The sequence below is a fragment of the Culex quinquefasciatus genome, chromosome 3 (assembly GCF_015732765.1).
Source record: "Culex quinquefasciatus strain JHB chromosome 3, VPISU_Cqui_1.0_pri_paternal, whole genome shotgun sequence".
Lineage (NCBI taxonomy): Eukaryota > Metazoa > Arthropoda > Insecta > Diptera > Culicidae > Culex > Culex quinquefasciatus.
This window is the reverse complement of record NC_051863.1, coordinates 191,383,752-191,406,683: the sequence shown is the minus strand read 5'-3', so window position 1 is coordinate 191,406,683 and position 22,932 is coordinate 191,383,752. Positions and strand designations below refer to the sequence as shown.

Below are 22,932 nucleotides of genomic sequence, written 5' to 3'. Positions count from 1 at the left end.
CCTTGAATATACAAAAACGAGAGCACGCAATGTAAACAATAACAAACACGTTTTGTTTGGCTCACTATTCTGTGCATTGTCCCAAAGTTTGGTTGAAGTTGGTTGCTGGAGTCCCGAGTTATAATTACAAATGTTTACGTTAGTCTAGCTTGTACGTGCGACAAACGCATCCTGACTTTCCTGGCCTGAAATCCCTTTGGCCTTTTGTCACACTTACATCAATTTTCATGGAGTGACAAGATAGCACGACAAGATTGAAACTACTTTCATATGTAAAGTGACAAAAATGCACGGAGTTTTTTCGGTTTTTGTTTAATATCTCAGGATTGAAATCGAATTTTGGGGATCTGTGAAGGTCAAAAGGTGAGGCATTGTGAGCTGCACAAAATGACGTTCTTAACTCAATTCGGCCCAAAATGCACGTACGACAAGTTAGCACGATGGCGACGAATTATGATTTATGGAGAAAACCAACAAAAAAAATCTCATTTTTACAGCAAAAACGGTCGGCGGTTCGTCACAACTGACTAATTCGACTGTAAACCCCTTTTCAATGAACGGGAGGGACAGCAAAACTGGACAACTATGATAGTACAGGGGACTGAGGTTCCATTCCGCTTATTGACGTAATCGTTCCCCCATCATCATCATCATCGTCGTCAGTGTTGTCGCTGCTGCATTGTTGCGCGCACCGATGCATTTTGTACAATTTTCTTCTAGGTGAATATTTGAGCAATGTAGTAATTTGCAATTGTGCAGTCTCTGAATGCCACGAGGAAGCATAATTGTTGCAATGATTTATTTGAAGACATTGTTATTTTAAAAGGGGTAACTAGAGGACAAATTGAAGTAAATTATCAAGAATATCCTTACGACTTTTTGGAAAGTGATTCCCTCGCCGGTTTGCATATGACCGTGAGAGATGGCCCGCAAATGTTCCATCATTCCAACGGGAATTGGCGACACATTCTTAACCTTTGGTATTTTTCCCAAAGAGATGACGATGATGCAGCAAGTAGCAGTGCTCCTTCAGCTCGAGCAGCTTATTGCACTAATTAGATGGCAGTTACTCTTCGTATACGCCATCGTCAGAGGGCAGCCGCACACAAAAAGTGTCCACACACTTTTCCGCATCTCGTCTTGAGTGACGTGGCCACTGCCGAGGCAGTCTGGGTTGGCCAGATTGGAACACTGCTGGGGAACACTGGTTAAGGGTCCACCACATTCCGCCCGGTGTGGTGACGGTGCGTGTAATAGGTCAACGCGTGTTTCCTCCCATGGTTTGGGTTGAGGAGATTTGCCGACTTTTGACGGACCGACAAACCTCAAACGCGGCTTGAAGACGGTTGACACCGGAAGGGACCAATCCCGCGCGAATGTTTGGGGCAAAAGGTCGACAGCTTTTGCGGTTCTGATTTATTCTAGTTGTTTTAAATTTGGTAAAAATTGATTACACTGCGACAAACCTCTTAACGAAATGCCATCTTCCCAAAACCCCCATCCATCTTGATTGAAACGATTGAGCCGGCTGTCCAAAGGCAATGATTTGTGCCAGTCTTTCCGCACACAATTTAATTGCCGTCTGATAGGCCTCAATTGGTAGGCACTTGGCCCGGAATTGCTGCAATGGCCAATTCTAGAACACTTCCAGTCACTGAGTGCCATGAATAGTTCACCAGTTCTAATCGGTGTGCATTAGATGTGGTCTCGGGAATCAGATATGCAATCGATATGCTCCACCTCCGGACTCCGTCCTAGGTTATTGCGATGTCATCGAGGACGACGACGACGACGACGTCAACGATCTGACTCTGATTGATCCGTAGTAAATGGATTATGGACACGATAATTGGATATCGATGTACACGATTTGTACGATTTTCCAGGGCATTGCCATCGGCGGCCGTCAATCGCGAAAGCCCCCACCCCCACTCTCTTTAAAATCACGTGAACCGTTCGCGGTTGGTTTCAAGAAGAGCAACTTTATGAACCAGGGAAAATCTCATTCCGCACGACAGTGGAAACATTTTTATTTTCAATTAAGCATTTGAAATTCAAATGTCATTTTCGCGGCAAAATTTGTTACTTGAGAAATTTCCGAGCATATTCTGAATAAATTTGCGCGACTTTGCGCCAAAAAAGCCAGCTCGGAAAAGTGATTCCCTCACCCTGGAAGGGAAGTGCAGAACTGCGCTGAAATGTGCAGTCCCGCGCTGCACTCTGGAGAGTAGTGCACCAAAAAAGAATTTGCGATGCGATGAACAGCAGCAGCAGAGAGAGAGTTGCAAAGAAGGTTTAACCTCTTGCTATAAATATTCAAATTCAACCAGCCCAAAGATCCACCTTCTTGCTGTACCCTGGACGACGGTGTACTTGTGAGTCCCCCCCGTCTGTTCAAACTCTCGAGAATGTTACACGACTTCCTCGACTTGAGTTGTTGAGGAGGGGACTGCATTGCTTTTGCTTCAATTTTGAGGGACAGTGCAAAAATCGCCTGGAAGTATGCAACGCAATCAGTGAAGTCACTCCATCTAGCGTTGTCAAAAAACAAGCCAACTTTTTCAACTGTGCAAACATTTTGGAGAGCTACTAAGCAGAGTGGACGAAGAATGGCAGCAGTGAAATGCAATTTTGTGCAGTACGCCTGGGTCGTTTGCTGTACGGTTTGCCCAAATCGTACTTTTCGCAAATATATCTAGCAAACATGGACACACACACACACGTGCGCGCGCTGGGTTAACGAAACTATTGGCACTACGCCCCCCGGGGCATGGCCTTCCTCTAACGTGGGATTTCTGCTCTAGCGCCTCTGACGAGACAGGAGAAACCGGGACCGACGTTTTACTTCACCATCCGATAGAAGCTCAGTGGATAAGGCGGGAATCGAACCCGCGTCTCATAGCATCATCGGGATCGGCAGCCGAAGCCGCTACCCCTGCGCCACGAGACCCACACGCGCGCGCTGGGTTGCAATCTGTATTATCATAATTTATGTCAGCGCTCCGTCATCAAATTAATGGTGTTGGCCGGAAGGTATATTAGTCTGAAATGTAGAGTTTAGATGGCTGGGTGTTTTTTTCGGTTGTATTTTTGGAGTAGCTTATAGGGTAACAGCAAGTAATTCCATCGAGCACCTAATGTTGGCAAATCATCACTTTGACGTTTGATTACGCTTCAGGAAAGATTTTACTAGTGAAGTCGAGTAAACAAAAAGCTCAGCAAGAAGTGAGAAAGCAAGTTTTTATCAATTGTATTGCAAATAAGTTGTTTAAATAATGAAAATCGTCGAATTCAAAACCTTCAAAACATATGAAAAATAAAATAAAAAATCATTTCAATTCCTTCATATGCTGGTAATCGTGATATGTTGACAAATGTGCATTTTGGGTTAAATTGAGTTCTGGTTTTTCGATTTCAATGAAACTTTGCAGACATGTTATCTTATGCTTATATAAGAAATTTTTGTATATAGGGAGCCAGTTGCACTAGAAAATGACATTTCAGAAGGGCGTGAGTTATTTAAATATTCAAATATTTATGTATATCGAAGCCATTGCATCGTATCAAAAAGTGGACAGAGATAAACTTGTAGGAAAATTGACGGGCTTTTTTGAAAAAAAAAAACCACTGAAAGAAAAATACCCGCAACTTCTTTGAGATTTACAGATTTTTAAGCTCAATAATTCAATTTTTAGGTGATGTGACTTTTTTTTGAGGATGGTATGCCGCTCCCAAAAAAATAATAAAAAATCATATACTAAAACTGTTTATTTGAAAAGTGGCCTTAAGGTCAAAATTTTCAAAACCCGATAGTGTTAATCGATTTTCCAGACAGGTTTTAGTCATGCTAAATTAAAAAATGGCCATTTTTGCCCATTTGATTTTTCAGTCTCGTAAATATTTTTACCGTAAAGCTCGTCCGATTTCTCATAAGTTTGTCTACAAACATGTCGACAAAGTTCCATTGAAATCGGAGAGGGTTGGGTACAAAAGTATCAGAAAAAATCCTGATTTGAGCTGGAATTGCTCTTTATAGATCCAGAAAACTCGTTTTCAATTTTACTTTATTTTAAATCAAGCATCACTGAACAAGACTGATTTATTTTTCTTAAGTTCATCCATTAAAGCATTTTTAAATAATGGCATCAGTAGTGCGGTGCCTGTGTGGACGCGCAGTCCTGTTTTTTTCGTGTTATTTTCCGTCTCTTTTGTGTCGCTATTTGTATACATGGGATGATTGGATTTCTTCTTCTTCTTTTTTCATTTATTTTTTGTTCGCGCGTTCGTTGGCCGATGAATTTTATTTTTGTTCTCTTTATATACTTTTCGATAGAAACGATCCGATTTTTGTTTTTTTGAGACAAGCAAGTCGTATTGCTGGATTAAGTCCTTTCCATATCATCGAGGATCGGAAGGCACGTCGACGGATATGTTTTAAGGCTTATGATATAAAATAATTTTAATGAATGAAGCCCTTCCTACATCACCGTTGATCGGAAGGCACGCCGACGGAGAATTTCTGGAGAATCGCGGTCGAATTAATACTATATTTAAATCCCTATCTTTCCGCAGCCGGCTGCCTAAGATTTTTAAAATTTCAACCCATAAACAAATTGCTCATGGTCGCATCACCTACCACAGTGAATCATGACCTCATACCCATCTTACTAACCCCTCAAAACTCATGTGATACTTTGTCGGAGACGCAGTCGATTTGGCGGTCCCATCACTCAAGTATCGGCTAACATTCCCATCCACTTCCCCGTGTCTTACGTATGAACGTATGACGTATGAAAAATCATGCAAACATCAAAAAATTATAGTGTTTTGGAATCGGGATGATGTCAGCTATCCATTAAAATTATAATTTCATGAACAATTTTAAAAAATACGTATTTTTCCTGTATTTTGAAAATGCAATGTTTCTCAAAAAAGTACTCAAAATTTCAGTTTTTACGATATGGGTTTCAAATGATCAGGATTTTTTTCATATATTTCAAATGTAATATCAATTTATTTTGAAAACACTCAAAATTTTCACTAAACTACGAATTTTTGAAAACATTTTCAAAATTTCTGTTTTTACAATATGGGTATAAAACGATCAACATATTTTGAAAACACTAAAAATTTTCACAAAACTACGTATTTTTGAAAAAAAATACTCAAAATTTCAGTTTTTTCAATTTGAGTATCAAACGATCAGGATTGTTTCATACATTTCGAAAGTATTAACTACATTTTTTCGAAAATACTCAAAATTTTCACAAAATTACGAATTTTCTAAAAAAAAACTCAAAATTTCTGTGTTTACAATAAAAAAATATAATATTTTTATTACATTCTAAATTTATTGAAAAATACCGATTGTTTGATACCCATTTTGTAAAAACGGAAAAAAAAATATTTCCGAATGTTACATCATTTATGATGTAACATTTTTGCACGTCATTAAACATTTAAATTTAAATTCAATATAATGTAAATTTGCAAAAAGTTATAGGTAAAAACACAATTTTACGTGTGATTCAACCGTTTACGTCGAATTTCAAGTTAACATCAACTGAGTTTACATTCGATTCATTTTTTCCGTGTCGAGTAAATTCACATTTTTTTCTGTGTATGGAGCCAGCAGCACTCGAAAATGACATTTAACAAGGGCGTAAGTTATTTAAATATTCAAATATTTATGAATATCGAAGCCATTGCACCATATCAAAAAAAAAAAGAGATAAACTTGTAGGAAATTTGACGGGCTTTTTTGAAAAAATACACTGAAGGAAAAATACCCGCCACTTCTATGAGATTTACAGATTTTGAAGCTCAATAATTCAATTTTTAGGTGATGTGACATTAATTTTTGAGGATGGTATGCCTCTCCTAAAAAAAATAAATAAAAAAAATCATATGCTAAAACTGTTTATTTGAAAAGTGGCCTAAAGGTCAACATTTTCAAAACCTGATAGTGGGAATCGATTCTCCACACAGGTTTTAATCATGCTAAATTAAAAAATGCCATTTTTGCCCATTTCTATATGACAGACTTGATTTTTCAGTCTCGTAATTTTTTTTTACCTTAAAGCTCGTCCGTTTTCTCATAAGTTTGTCTACAAACATGTCTACAAAGTTTCATTGAAATCGGAGAGGGTCGGATACAAAAGTATCAGAAAAAATCCTGATTTGAGATGGAATTGCTCTTTATAGATCCACAAAACTCGTTTTCAATTTTTTAAATTTAGCATCACTGAACAAGACTAATTTATTTTTCTTAAGTTCATTCATTAAAGCATTTTTATTCTTTTTTTCCAAGATTTTCACATTAAATTTATTGTTTAAAAAACAAAAAAAAAAAATATCGGAATCTTTAACAGTCATGCCCCGGTTTTGCACTGCCCCGGTTTTAATTCGTACAGCTGCCTGGGTTAAGCACGGCCTAGTGCTTAACTGAAGCACAGAGCTTATGGGATTTTGGCTATATGGGAGACATTGGCTTAAAACGTATGAAAAATCATGCAAACATCAAAAAATTAAAGTGTTTTGGAATCGGGATAATGTCAGCTATCCATTAAAATTATAATTTCACGAACAATTTCAAAAAATACGTATTTTTCCTGTATTTTGAAAATGCAATGTTTCTCGAAAAAATACTCAAAATTTCAGTTTTTACGATATGGGTATCAAATGATCAGGATTTTTTCATATATTTCAAATGTAATATCAATTTATTTTGAAAACACTCAAAATTTTCACTAAACTACGAATTTTTGAAAACATTTTCAAAATTTCTGTTTTTACAATATGGGTATCAAACGATCAACATATTTTGAAAACACTAAAAATTTTCACAAAACTACGTATTTTTGAAAAAAAAAAAAAACTCAAAATTTCAGTTTTTTCAATTTTGGGTATCAAACGATCAGGATTGTTTCATACATTTCGAATGTATTAACTACATTTTTCGAAAATACTCAAAATTTTCACAAAATTACGAATTTTCTAAAAAAACTCAAAATTTCTGTGTTTACAATAAAAAAATAATATTTTTATTACATTCTAAATTTATTGAAAAATACCGATCGTTTGATACCCATATTGTAAAAACGGAAATTTTGATTATTTTTTCAATAATACGTAGTTTTGTGAAAATTTTGAGTATATAAAATTTTTTTTTATCGCATTCGAAATGTATTAATAAATCCTGATCGTTTGATACCTAAATTGTAAAAATTGAAATTTTAGGTATTTTTTCGAAAATACGTTGTTTTGTGAAAATTTTGAGTACCGTAAACCGGGGTGACTTTGATAGGATTTCAATTTGTTTTTAGAATATTTTCCAACAGGTAAGGTTTTTCTCAAGATTATTATTTTTAAAACATGTACTGGGGTAGGCCACACAAAGTCCATGAACTATTTTGGAAAAAAAGGATTTTCAATAGTGTTTAGAAAAATAGTTACGTTAAAAATTCTTGGTTTTAATTCCGGGGTGACTTTGATAGTAATAGTTTTTCTTGTTAAAATCATATTTAAGATGTTCAAACTTTATTTGTACGTTAAATGTACCATCACTAAAGTAGCTGATATAGTTTGTAAGAAAAAAAATCAATGTTTATATTAAATTAACTAAGTTTATAAGCTTTTTAACAAAATACATATAAATTTTAGGTAAAATTGTTAAAAAGTCGAAATTTGGCCTGAAATTTGTAAAAAATAGTTTTGTTTATAAAATTATCGATTTAAATTGCATTTTATACTGAATTCGAAGCACGAATCACAAGTTTTCACAGTTTACATGAAATTTGTTCAACTGAATTTGCCTATAAATTTGGAGATTTTTTTTAATTGTGTTTCAAAAACACATATTATTTATTATTTACAAACTTATTTAACCTTCTCCTAGTGAAAAATTGTCCAAAGAATCCGAAAATGCATTCCGTTTTCTGATTAAAAATCATGTTCATTGAGAAAATCATGACACTTTGAGAAGTTTAAAATAATGACATTCATCCACATTTTCTTAACTATAGTTAGCTAACTTTATAAACTTTTCAAAAATGTATGAAAAGTTCTTCATGAGGTAATTTGAACACTTCTCTACCACGGTCAGTATGTTTCTGAACCATTCCTTACGTATTTTAATTGTACTCTTCATTTTGCGGAAAAATCGCAAACCTATCAAAGTCACCCCGGCTATCAAAGTCACCCCGTTTTACGGTACTTAAAAAAAATTATTACAATAAAAATGTATGTAAAAATCCTGATCATTTGATAACCATATGGCAATAACAAAATATTTTTGGTTTTAGAGAAAAAAAAAGCATTTTCTAAATATAGGAAAAATAAAAAAAAAGTATTTTTGTGAAAATTTTCATGAAATTATAATTTTAATAGATAGCTGCCATCATCCCAATTCCAAAACACTATAATATTTTTATGTTTGCATGATTTTTCATACGATTATAGCCAATGTCTCCCATATAGCCAGAATCCCATAAAATCTGAGCCTCGGTTATGCACGCCTTGGTTTTGCATCCCATTCAAAGCTCATCTGCGTTTGACACCTATGCTTTATATATTTTAATGTCAAGATTTGTTTTATTTGATGAATTTACAAAATTTGTGCAACAAAAAAAAGTGTGATTTTTTTTATGGATCTATTGTAAAATCCTACAGTTCCTCCTTGACTTGACGAAAAGTTCACACTACAGGTTATCATATCCAGTAAAAACAAAAAAAAAAAAATATTTGTAAATTTTTGAGTTCAATGTGAAATTAGGCTGGAACAAATATTTTTAAAAGTTTTTGTCACGCCCTCCTCCCCCCTTTCAAATCGGCCCGAAAAAACAGAGGGAAAATGTTTCAATAAAAATTCAAGATTTCATGTAAATTTGAGGGCAAGTTGCTGAAATTCTTCTTAAATGCACTCCCCTGCGTTTAGAATCATTTTCAACATATTTGGGTCGAATTCTTTTGAATTTTTATAAATTTTCGATGTACATTTATTTTTCACTAAAATCTTACTTTTTTTTAAAGTAATGATTGAAGCATTATAAAGCACCCTGGCGAGAGTCGAGGGACAAAAACTTTGAAAAATATTTGCATCGGCCCTAACTACCTAGATGCAGTAAGAAAAAGTTTGTAAAGGTTGAGGGAGAGTTTGAGTTTGTTAGCTTCCATATGCTCATTTCGAAAGATTTTTGTCGATCACCCAAGAAGTATTTAACGTTTGCAACGATTACGATGTTATTTGTTGACTCAAAGTTGACGTGAGTCAACAAGGCATGATCACAACAATGTGATGTTTCGACTTCCAAAAACATACGGAAACAAACTTCCGAACATTCCAAACGATTACAAACCGGCTTACAAATTACGAGCGGCCTACCGCCGGAGTGACCAAATCCCCCAATAACCGATCCCACTCAGTCCGGAAGAGGATTTCGGCTGGAGAATTAATATATACGAATGTGGCAACGGCGCTTATAAGCCCGGGTGTGGTCAGTGTGTACGGGAGTGGACACTTTTGATGGGTTCCTTTGAAGGACCCGAGAAAATCCCCCGGTAAAATGTGCCATAAGCAACGAGCTTTTCCTCTTCTGCACGGTCCTGCTGGGTCCTTATTGGTAACGGATTTCTGTTAGGGCAGCGGCGGTTGGTGGTCATGTTGATGTTGTGAGTAAAAACAAGAGCCCCGTCAGAAGTGTAAGGGATATATGGGTGTAATGTGTGTGTTCGCTCGCATACACGTGTTTGAAAGACCAACAACAATCGATAGTCAAGTGTGTGTGTGTGCAGGTTTGTGTTTGTGGTATGGTGACCGATGAGCCTGAGGCCGATCGAACCGGGCCAGACGTCCAAAGAGAGAGTCGAATCCTGGGAAAAAGGGCAAACTTTAACCAAAAGACAGCCAGCGTTGGTTTGTCTTGTGGGTGTGAAAAAGGGAGCAGCAGTCTGGGAAATTTGAGGACCACGACCGGCCTCAAACGTGTGGGCGGAGGCGGGCTCCGACGAGGTGCCAAAGTATCTCTTTCCATGTTTACTTTTACCACGTACAGTCTCACACACGTGTGTGTTTGTCTGGGCGGCCAGTAGTAAAAGGGACTATGAATTGCGACCCACACTCGCAAGCGTTGAACCAGAATTCAGCGAAACGAGGCCGAGTTTTTCCTTCGCGGAACAAACACACATTTTTAATTTATGTTTTCTGTTTTCACTTGGATTCACCCCCACTCCCCCTTGTCCCTCTTCAACCATTTTGCCACTGTTTGGGTGCTTTTTTATCATTTTCGTTTGTACTGCGAAAATGTTGGAGTTTTTCTGTGGAACAGCTCACATACACACACACACACACGCGTGACTGGTTGGTGTTGCAGTTGGTAGTAAGTCTTGTAGCGTGTGTTTGTGCACGGTGGGTGCAGAACATCGTGTAGCGAGTTGTAGAGCACTTGTTGAACTTCAGCTTGGAACACACTTGTTTTGCTTTTTGCATTTTCGTGGAAATTGAGATTTTTCAAAATTTCAACACCATTTCATTCAATATTAAGTTTATTAATCGAAATTTTATGTTGCGGTTCATTGAAACATAATTAGTTCCAAAACTAAATGATTTTTCTGGGTTTTCACGCCTTTGAAATTATTTAAAAAAAACTCAAAAATAATATCACTAAAAAGCCACAAAAACTGAACCATAAAAAAGCAAAAGCAAAAGCAAAAGCAAAAGCAAAAGCAAAAGCAAAAGCAAAAGCAAAAGCAAAAGCAAAAGCAAAAGCAAAAGCAAAAGCAAAAGCAAAAGCAAAAGCAAAAGCAAAAGCAAAAGCAAAAGCAAAAGCAAAAGCAAAAGCAAAAGCAAACAGCAAACAGTAAACAGCAAACAGCAAACAGCAAACAGCAAACAGCAAACAGCAAACAGCAAACAGCAAACAGCAAACAGCAAACAGCAAACAGCAAACAGCAAACAGCAAACAGCAAACAGCAAACAGCAAACAGCAAACAGCAAACAGCAAACAGCAAACAGCAAACAGCAAACAGCAAACAGCAAACAGCAAACAGCAAACAGCAAACAGCAAACAGCAAACAGCAAACAGCAAACAGCAAACAGCAAACAGCAAACAGCAAACAGCAAACAGCAAACAGCAAACAGCAAACAGCAAACAGCAAACAGCAAACAGCAAACAGCAAACAGCAAACAGCAAACAGCAAACAGCAAACAGCAAACAGCAAACAGCAAACAGCAAACAGCAAACAGCAAACAGCAAACAGCAAACAGCAAACAGCAAACAGCAAACAGCAAACAGCAAACAGCAAACAGCAAACAGCAAACAGCAAACAGCAAACAGCAAACAGCAAACAGCAAACAGCAAACAGCAAACAGCAAACAGCAAACAGCAAACAGCAAACAGCAAACAGCAAACAGCAAACAGCAAACAGCAAACAGCAAACAGCAAACAGCAAACAGCAAACAGCAAACAGCAAACAGCAAACAGCAAACAGCAAACAGCAAACAGCAAACAGCAAACAGCAAACAGCAAACAGCAAACAGCAAACAGCAAACAGCAAACAGCAAACAGCAAACAGCAAACAGCAAACAGCAAACAGCAAACAGCAAACAGCAAACAGCAAACAGCAAACAGCAAACAGCAAACAGCAAACAGCAAACAGCAAACAGCAAACAGCAAACAGCAAACAGCAAACAGCAAACAGCAAACAGCAAACAGCAAACAGCAAACAGCAAACAGCAAACAGCAAACAGCAAACAGCAAACAGCAAACAGCAAACAGCAAACAGCAAACAGCAAACAGCAAACAGCAAACAGCAAACAGCAAACAGCAAACAGCAAACAGCAAACAGCAAACAGCAAACAGCAAACAGCAAACAGCAAAAGCAAACAGCAAAAGCAAACAGCAAAAGCAAACAGCAAAAGCAAACAGCAAACAGCAAACAGCAAAATCAACCAGAAAATGGCTAAAATTTTTCTTTTCAAAGTCAAGTAAGATTAGTTGTTTTTTCCAGGTAGAGATCTTGTGATGCTTCAGATCTATCAAAGCTGCTTTTTTGGGACCAGATCATTAGAATTCCAATTTCAAAGAACTTTTTCTCCCAAAACATTCCTGCTGCAATGAACGGTTTGTTTATTTTGATTGGCGGCCGCCAAAGCAAAACAAAGTTTCGGTTTTCTCAATTCTTACCTACTATTTTGTTCTTAAAGCCGACACTCCCTCGCGCCGATCTGTTTATGTTCTCACCAGAGAGTACCCAAGCGTCCATCGACGTCAGCAGTGCATAAAAAACACACACACACAGTCGGAGATCGCCGACCGGAGATACCCTCCCCGAACCTCCCCACCCCGGGGGATTATTCCAATTTTCGGAGAACAACTCTTCTGCAATGCACTCCTTTATACTGCGGCCATTGACGCGCGAGCGTACTCTCACTGTACTGGGACACACGCGCTTGAAATTAAGGCCTTCAAACCAACGCCGTCGTTGCTGCAATCCGACCGTATCGGACCGTGCTGTGTGTGTCCTAGGTCATGGATTTGTGGATGAGGAGGTTGAGGAGTTGGAGGACGCCCGTGACTCGCTTTTTCCACCTCGACGACCTCGGCCTGTGCCAAGTTCAAGACTCCGGGAGGAAGTGCTCGTCGCCGCCGCCGTTGAAGACGAAGCAGAGTGTTTCATTCTTAAACATAATCAAGTAATTATGTGCAATTTTGTATGGCGCGCGGGTATTTGCATATTTACTTTGCTGAGAAGAGCGTTTGGACTTGGTGTGGACGAGTGATGGGTGAGCTCTTATTCCCGGGACGCCGCGTGGATCGGTTTCGTGCAGCTCAACGTTGATTTATGGGGAGTTGAGGCGTTGAAGATGTCCAAGTGGTTGTTTTTTTTTTGCTTTTTCTTTCTGGTACAAGATTTGGTGAGATTTCAAACAGCCTGCAAAAAAAATCTAAGTTTGATCAAAATATCCAAGAAGTTCATTCTGGAATTTCTGCGTAAATTACATTATTTTATCACAATTTGTTCATATTTGATTTCATTTCAAAGAGGCTGAGAAAGCTAAAACATTTCGTCTAACTTTCCGACGTCCATCCTAAAAGTAGAACAAATTCTAATGCAGCTTTAATAAGAATTGTCAGCACTCACAACAACAAGGTCCCTTGTGAGGAACATCCCAAAACAGAGCAGTGACACACGGGTTGAACCAGTTCGGAAGGTTCATGTGGATGTCTGTCTTGGCTTGCGAAAACCTTTTGGCCTGACATATTTCAGCAACTTCTTCCCCAAACCTTCATTCTCTCAGGGGAGCTTGAGGCTTGAACTCACAGCATTTTTCTGCCTGCCTAATGTCAACGTTTCCGTTTGCTGCCAGTTTGCTTTTTCTTTCTGCTACTACTACCATGCCACTCTTCCGTCAGTCAGCCTATGTCTGACCCCCCCCCCCCTTCGCAGTGTTTTCTTTGGGGGGAGGTAAATAGCGATACACATTCCCCCCCCCCCTCACCCCCTTAAACATTGCTAAACGACGGTCGCCGCTGCTTATGTGCAGTGAAGTTGCATTTTCCTTGTGCGACTTTTGCTGCAGTTTTCCGCCCCGGAGTCTCCGAAGAGTTTGCTGGCTTGGAAAAGTGACGGGCCCCACAACAGAAGGGTAAACGTGGGGCTGATGCTGACATTTTTTTTCCTGCTAAAATATGTGAGCCTTCACCTTCGGAAGTGGTCGGGTCGGGTTTGTGGGGAGCGGGAAATTGTGGGAATGAGAAAGAAAACGTATGGAAAGGAAGCGCAAAGTTAAGAAGTTAAAACGGGATGAAAAATAAACAGATGGTTTGCACAGAGAGAAAAGGTTTCATTAAAACTAAAAAAAATAATAATAAATCAATGTTTGATTTTTTTCTAAATAAAAAAATATAACTTTTCGAGAGTTTTAATTTTAAATTTAATGTTTTTTAAAGCACCACTTTAAATAAAGAGATAAACAATGTTTTGAGATTTATATAAACATACTAGGTTGGCCATAAAAATCAATGATTCGAACAAAGTTTTGAAGAGAAATGTTTAAAGTACCTCATAAAAAAGTTTTCATCAAATTTATTATCTATTTTATGAAAACATTGATAAAAAATGATTATTTTCATACTCTCGAAGCGTCATCATTTTCTCGATGGAAAAGAATTCGAATCGATAATCTAATATTTTTGGATATTTTTGGGTTTTATTGGGTTCTTTGGACTAATTTACACTAAAATCAATTAAAATTATTTTTTCCTGGATAAAAGGTAAACTTGAATCCAAAAATATCTCCCAACAATTTTTTTTTGTAGATGCGCCAATTTTTCAATATTGCTACAAAATTTGTTTTGGTGGCAATACATATTTTATTATCCAACTCAATTCAATTCGATTATATTGGTGCATAAACAAGATACAATAAGTTCCTTTACAGTGCATAACAAAGTTTTGGAGTTCCTTTCAGCTGTGTGTTGCATCAAAATCCATTTTGGAACAATTATTTCTTCAATTAAGGCACTAATAAGAGTAAGAAAATAAAAAAAACATACAAAAATAGCAAAAGATAGGGGATAGAACTAGAGAAAGCTTATATCTATATCACAGGTTTTTTATCCATTGTAGATGTGCTTAATCGTCAGCTCCCCGAGGGCCTGAAATAGCTCCGCCTTGTTACGGCAGCTCCGAAACCGTAACTTTGGATTTTTTTTATTGACATAATCACAAATTATGTTGAATTAAGTAAATTTGTTATAAAAGTTGATGCCTAAGTCAAACATGCATTTAATTTACATTTTTTTTTTAAATTAATGATTTAAAGTAATTTTATTTATCGACCAATTCTGGAGTTTGTTTTTTTAAGGTCCAATAAACCAAATTTTCAGTTTTTGCTTTTTGAGTGTTTTTTAATACCGCTGACTCAAGCCGGTTTTAAAAGCACCCAAAAAGCAAAAACTGGAAATTTGTTTATTGAACCTTTTCAAAAAATAAACAAAAACTCCAGAATTGATATTGAAATTCAACTTGCACTCAATTTTGTAAAGAACAGAGGGGCACGGTCACCCTTATCCTACTGATTAAACAATATTAAAAAATGAAATCTTCTAAATTTCATCCTACAATTATCTCGAAGACTTAAAGTGTGTCCCAATTAAAAAAAATACATTCCAATACCAAATTAATCTTCGATTGGCTAGGAATTCAATCTCAAAATTTACTTTTTGTTCATAATTTTTATAAAGATTTTTTCTATTTGTTTCATTTATTTAAACTGTTTCAAAATAGGCAGAATGTATCAGAACTGTTCTACACAATTTTCCCTTTCTAATACTTTACAAAAATTCTCACAATAGGAAATTTGATTGCAAGTTTTTTTAATCATCAGGACACTTATATTATTGAAAAACAAAAGCAAAAAATCGTTGACCGAGTTATGTTTTTTTAATCGATACTGATTTCTTCCAACAATCGAAATATCGGTCGCAAAATATTTTCAACTTCATTTTCCGATGTAAAATCAAATTTACAATCAAAAAGTACTTTACCCAAGTAACATTTTTTTCCAGGAGTTCTACAAGAGCTCTTCAAGATAGCTACAGCATAGCAGTTTGGACCGCGGTAGGATAAAACTCTCTTCAAGTACTCTTCCAAACTCCTGAAGAAGTTTTGAAGAGAATTTTATCCTACCGCGGTCCAAACTGCTATGCTGTAGCTATCTTGAAGAGCTCTTGTAGAACTCCTGGAAAAAAAATGTTACTTGGATAGTGAAATGTTGATAAAGTGCATCGTTTTCAAGTTTATGTTTGCCCACTTTTGCAAAAAAAAAATATCTATATTTTGCTTATTTGAACTTTGTTGATACGACCCTTAGTTGCTGAGATATTGCCATGCAAAAGTTTAAAAACAGGAAAATAGATGTTTTCTAAGTCTCACCCAAACAACCCACCAATTTCTAATGTCGATATCTCAGCAACTAATGGTTCGGTTTACAATGTTAAAATATGAAACATTTGTGAAATTTTCCGATCTTTTCGAAAAAAATATTTTCAAAATTTTTAAACAAAGACTAACAATGTAAAAGGGAGTAATATTGTATGTTTGGCCTTTTTCAAATGTTAGTCTTGATTTAAAAAAAATCACTCTTATTATTAAAAAAAATCATAATATGAATTTGAAAAGCATGTTGAAGGAAAGCAATTCAAAAGAAAAACATTTTTTTTTAGAATTTTCTTAAAAAAGTAGACCAAAAAAAACCATAAACGTCACCAAAAAAATGCCAGAAACTATAAATTAAAGAAAAAAATGTCTTATTTCTATATATATTAATCTTAAGTCGATAATATTCACTGATTATTTTTATTAAATATTCAAGAATCGAATTTTGTAAAGCAATATATTTCATGACTATTTTCTTTTATTGAATAATTGTATTTTAGTTTTTAACTTGCTAAGTTTTGCTTTTATTTTCACCCAATAAAATTAAATTAGAAGTTTACATATAATATATTTCATGACAATATATTTCATGACTATTTTCTTTTATTGAATAATTGTATTTTAGTTTTTAACTTGCTAAGTTTTGCTTTTATTTTCACCCAATAAAATTAAATTAGAAGTTTACATCCCCCTTTAAAAAAATCATTAAAAATCAAGTGGAAAAAATTAAGTAACAAAACCATATTTTTTCAAATCAAAGATATTTCGGTTTTTTTTTTGAAATTTAGGAATGGGTACATCAGAACCAGCTGAGTTTTATTCTTAAGAAATGTGAAAAATTATTTTTATGTGTAATTCGATTTCTTAAACTTGAAATGAGAAGTACTGTTTCTTGATCAGATTTTAAATTATCAAAATCAAAAGTATTGAAAACACAACATAAAAACACTTTTATCACAATCCCACCGTGTCCAACTTTTTTGAACTCCGCAATGACTCGACGAATGTTCTTCGCCTTTTCATTCGGCGATGTCAACCTCGTCATCATCGTCTTCTTTCGTCAGCCAGTGCTCTCCTGTGTTCGTCCCGGAGGTGATGAATGGATTGGTTTTTATTTTTCGCTTCTTTCTAAGGAGACTATTTTAAGACCGTAACACAATGCGGAGCAGCAAGTCCACGGGGTTGACGACAGTGATCCCGCGTCCACGTCAACACGCTCGCAAGGTTGACAAATGATGAAGTTTCGTTTCGGGACGGTGCATGTTCCGGTTAATCCGCCAAACGCGTGTTCTAGAAGATTACGAAGATTGCTCTACTGCGCTCTAGTGATTACGGGTGACTCTGTTGGACAACTTGTTGCTAATTGCAGCATCAGCAGCATCAAACGAGGAAACATTTCCAAACAACAAACTTCGCGGAAGAAACCTGGAATGTGCGCGCAAACATCTGTCCGTCAGACTCCAGTGAGTTTCTTGAGGGGAGACAACCGTGGGAGGGAGAGGGAGGGTCAACATATGTTTCCAATGTTTTTATAACCTGCTGCTTGTACTACCGAGCTTCCTGTTGTTTCGTCGTGAAACCAAGTTCAGCTGCGAAGAAGACGTGTGAGAAGTCAATCTTCATAACGATAATGTGGGCTGGCCCCCCCTCATTTAGTATGTGTGAGAACATCCATGAATGTCAAAATAAATCCAGCGTTAATTGCCAGCACGAGCTGAGGAATTCGTTTTTTTTCTCACTCGTTTGTGTTTTATACCTCACGAAGCACGGCCAACAGTTTGTCACAATAATGAAGTCGTTTAAAAATAAATAAATTTAATATTTTTGAAGCACGTGGGTCGTTGAGGGATACTAAATGTCATCTCCGGCTCAAAAATCACAGTTTCTTTAGAGATCGCCGTAATTTACGTACTTTCTGGACGATGCTTCACTTACCCCAGGTGAAAAGGATGAAAAATACTGTGAACTTAAATTTACCTGCTTATCTCAACTTATCACACCTGGTTTTGTTCCAAACTGGGCTAGTGTAGCAGTGTTGCCAGTGAGCTGCGAAGCGCGCCAAAAAGGTGGCCACGGTACTCGAGTCGAGTGTCGGAGCGTAAAAAAGTCCTTTTTTTCAGTTTTGCTCCGGGTGGATCTCCCTGGGTCGAGAGTTGGCACAGTTAGGGATGTTGGGAGTTGAATCAGGTATTTTTCTTGTAAATGCACAGGGTCAAGAATATTCGTGTTTGGCAGAGCCAAAATGGATATTACTAGATTATTTGATGCATTTTAATGATGTTTTTTGAGCATTGTTTTTCAGTGTTGTTATTATAATTCTTATCCTCAAATTGTCCAAGTGGTTTATGAATGGTCAAAAGATGGTTTCAAATTTTAATCAAATATATTTTTTTTATTTGCTGAATGTCCAAAATTTAAACTACATTCAATAAGAATATTTGCTGTGTTTCATAAAAAAACATATTTTGATTTGTGACCCTTCCCATGATTGAAATTTTGGCTATTATGCTTAATCAAATATTTCGAGGAAAATGCGTTCCAATGTCACCAAATTGTCCGTCCTATCTTTTAACAGCAGACGTTTCACAAGATCACAAGCGACAAGATCACAAAATTCGGCATTATTCTATTGCAAAGAAAAAAAACTTGGATGGCACAACATTCATTCTCCTGAAAGTATATAAAAAAATGGTTTTGAATCATATTTTATTCAAACTCAAAACTTGTTTTTTTTTTAACTTATCTTCTAAGGTGTAGAAAATTTCTCAAATTATCTTAGGAGTGTCTGCTCATGTTCATAGATAAAGTCGTGAGACTTTTCTAGGATTCGATAATTTATTTTTAACATTTTCTTATTCACACCAAGCAATACTATGACAAAAAAATATGAAAAGTTTGCTAAATACAATCTCTTGATGTTTAGAATATTATAATATATGAGAATACTATTGCATTTATTTGCTTCAAAAATAATGAGTTTTAAAATAGATCTAAAATAGAAAATAAAAACAAAAATATGATATGATATGAACATTGAAAAACATGTGCAATTCTTATTTAAAAATATCTTTAAAATAACTTTAAAATGCATATGCTTGAAATTTAGCAACTGCAAATGTATAACTACTTAAAAAAATCACTTTTTGCTGCATTTTTAAAGAAAATTTTCAAATTGTCATAATTTGAACTGTGGGTATCAAACGACGAGGAATTTCGTATAGATTTTAAGCGGCGTTTAAGCACAAACATTGTGGTTTATATTCAAATATTCACAAAAAATGGTTTAATTTTCTTTTACAGACAAAATTGAAAAAAAATCTGGCCAACTACCGATTATAAAATCTGACAGACTCAATTATATCAGGGTAATTCTCTACCAACTCACACAAAATCGGGAAAAGTTGCCCCGACCCCTCTTCGATTTGCGTGAAACTTTGTCTTAAGGGGTAACTTTTGTCCCTGATCACAAAACCGAGGTCCGAGGTCGACCCTGCATTTTTCAACAATTTGCAGCCTGAAACGGTGATGAGATAGAAATTTGGTGTCAAAGGGACTTTTGTGTAAAATTAGACGCCCGATTTGATGGCGTACTCAGAATTCCGAATAAACGTAGAACAAAATTTTTCATTTTAAAATTTCGTGTTTTTTCTAACTTTGCAGGGTTATTTTTTAGAGTGTAACAATGTTCTACAAAGTTGTAGAGCAGACAATTACAAAAAAATTGATATATAGACATAAGGGGTTTGCTTACACACATAAAGAGTTATCGCGATTTTACGAAAAAAAGTTTTGAAAAAGTTACTTTTTGCGTTTCTCTTTGTTTCGTCGTCCGTGTCTGTCGCGGGTGACCATGAATGGCCATGATCGATGACGACCAACTTTTTCAAAACTTTTTTTCGTAAAATCGCGATAACTCGTGATGTTTATAAGCAAACCCCTTATGTTTGTATATCAAAATTTTTGTAATTGTCTGCTCTACAACTTTGTAGAACATTGTTACACTCTAAAAAATAACCTTGCAAAGTTAGAAAAAACACGATATTTTAAAATGAAAAATTTTGTTCTAAATGAAAAAATGACCCTTCTGGGACAATGTAGATTCGAAAAGTACATTAAATTTCCCATAAAATGACATGTTCCAAAATTTTTTACAGTCGAGTAACGGAAAATGGGAGAATTTTTAAAGTTTTTAGTGTTTTTTTCGATGAAAAATACGTTTATTCAGAATTCTGAGTACGCCATCAAATCGGGCGTCTAATTTTACACAAAAGTCCCTTTGACACCAAATTTCTATCTCATCACCGTTTCAGGCTGCAAATTATCGAAAAACACCTCTTTTTTCACATGTTCAAAAATGGAAGGGGTCGTACCGCCCCTCCGTCACGAGATATCAAAAAACGGACCTCGGATTCGTAATCAGGGACAAAAGTTACCCCTTAGGACAAAGTTTCACGTAAATCGAAGAGGGGTCGGGGCAACTGCTGTGTGAGTTGGCGGAGAATTACCCATCAATAATGAATGGTTAAAGGGGGAAAAATGATTTATTTGAAAAGTTTTATGATTTCAGAAAAAAATTATTGGCCTTGAAAATTTTAATTTATATCTTCTTTAAAATAAATATTTATCTATAGTTAGTGGTTCTAAATTAGCACAAAATGTAAAATCTAATTTAAATAATGATTAATCATTATTCAGGTCCACATTAGAAAAATCAAGCATTTCCAGAATTAGCAACCCTGTATAGGTATTTGAATCGACGCAAAATTTTGTAAGGATTTTTACGACGGGCACCGATTTTGAAGAAAATTTAAGCACAAAAGATGAACTCGTCCCAAATATGAGCTCTCTATGATGAAGGGTAGTGAGGTAAAACACCCGTTAAAAATTATGCGAAAATGTTGAAAAGTAATAGGCCAAATGGTCATTACTTAAGTTTGACAATACGTAAACCTGTACACTTATAGTTTCATTTGAAAGGCCTTTACATGCACTACAATTTCGACTCTTATTGACATCTATTGGATTCTTAAATTTTCAATGGTTTCACCAAGAATTTTTTTTTTTTGAAAATGTAGTAAGTTTCAAAGTTAGAAAAGTCAAAATAGACACAATATTCCGTTTTTTCGAAAGTATTAAAATTTTCATATTTTTTATGCGGTATTAAATAAAGCTAAATTGTGTGCCTTTAAAAGTTTTTTTTTAATAAAACAAAAAAAAAATACTAAAATTTTTCAAATTGCAAAATGTGTATCAAACGAAGCGAAATTTTGTATGCTTTTCACTTTACAATAGTTTTTTGTACTAAAATTTTCACAAAATACCGTATTTTTCGAAAATACTTAATTTTCAAAAATTGCAGTATGGATATCAAACGAAGCGAAATTTTGTATATTTATTCACTTTTTTAAAGTTTTTTTTGAAAATATCAAATATTTTCACAATAAACCGTACTTTTTCGAAAATACTCAAATTTCAAAAACTTGCAATATGGGTATCGAAGCGAAATTTGTTATACATCTCTGAATTAGTTTTTTTATTGAAAATATCATTTTCAATGTTTTCACAATGTTAATTAAATACTTTAGTTCTCAAATTTTGAATTTTTCACTCTTTTAAAGGTTTGTTTTGTTTTTTTTTAAACATCAATATTTTCACATAATACAATTTTTTTTACAATCCGGATTTTTTTAAAATACTCAAATTTAAAAAAATTGAAAGTTTTTGTTTAAAAAAACTATAATGAATTGAAAACGCATAGAAATCTTTGCTTCGTTTGAAACTCATGTCAAAAATTTTGAAAATTTGAGTGTTATCGAAAAATTACGGTATTGTGTAATATTTTTTAGTATTTTTCGATAAAAAAATCTATGAAAAAGTGAAAAAGCATGACAAATTTTGCTTCGTTTGATACTCATATTGTAAATAATGAAAATTAGAGCACAATTTTGAATATTTATATCTTGAAACTGGCTGAACTTTCAAAAAAATATGTTCTAAGTGAAATCATTGAAAATATAACTTGATATTGTTGAATTAAGCCGATTTCAGAAAGATTTTTAAAATGATAAGATTATCGCCGATAGAATCAGCGATATGACGATAACGATAGGTTGTCGTTAACAACCTTGATAGATTTCCTGCATGTTTAGGGTTGAAAATGATCATTCCTACTTTAAAAAATTCTCAGTCAGCAGCAGTGACACCTTCGCCACTTGCTCTCTCGGTTCCCCTCTAATGACATCGTTTGCGCCTGAAGTCCTCGACAGCTCGCGCCCCGCACTTGGACTCTTCAGCGTCCGTTTTTTTGCTCCCCCTCCCAGAACTGGGTTGACTTAACTCTCGGGACGGTCTGGACGGACACTCTGACAGTGTCGCGCTGCCTGCCAGCCTCGTCGTCATTTATAATATGCACACGTTTCAGCGATACATAACATGATCGTTTATAATTCATAAATGAAATTGTACACACAGCCACACACAGAGAGTAGAGTTGCACCTTCTTCCTGGACCTGGCCCTGGCTGCATGGTGTTGCAGATCTACTAGGGGAGTAGTCGCGACGGTGTCACTCCGTTCTGTTTGCAGTGACGGACGGCGCCAAATGGAGGTTGGGAGCAGGAAAAAAGTCTTCTTGTAGACTGAGCTGTCATAGAGTTTTTTTTTTGAACTTTGACTGAAAAGATTGAAATAGAGCAATCGTCTTCAGCATAGTTTTCGGAAGATTTCACTTTTCTATTTTTTGAAGAGAATTCAATGTTGACAGTGACATCTAGTGGAAAAATCTCAATGATGAACCACCCTAGTGTTTGCTGGTGTGGACGCTGTCCTTGCACTCCATCCAGACAGAACCGCTCTCCGCGTAGAACCGGCAAAGGATTTAGGAGACAGCTGTGTTTACTTCGGCAGCGGCGGCTGCTGGCAGTGTTTGGAATACATTAAACCGCCGCCAAGTGAAGCCAAGTGCGAGTGTGTTTATGAATAGCTCTCTGAACCTA

At 35.8% G+C, this 22,932-nt stretch overlaps 1 protein-coding gene across 2 annotated transcripts in view; it reads left to right on the top strand.

Annotated features, from left to right (window-relative positions):
• The window catches only part of LOC6040951 (RNA-binding protein Musashi homolog Rbp6), a 1,069,503-nt gene that overhangs the window by 119,098 nt on the left and 927,473 nt on the right, over nt 1–22,932 (top strand). The gene's annotated exons all lie outside the window — the stretch shown is intronic.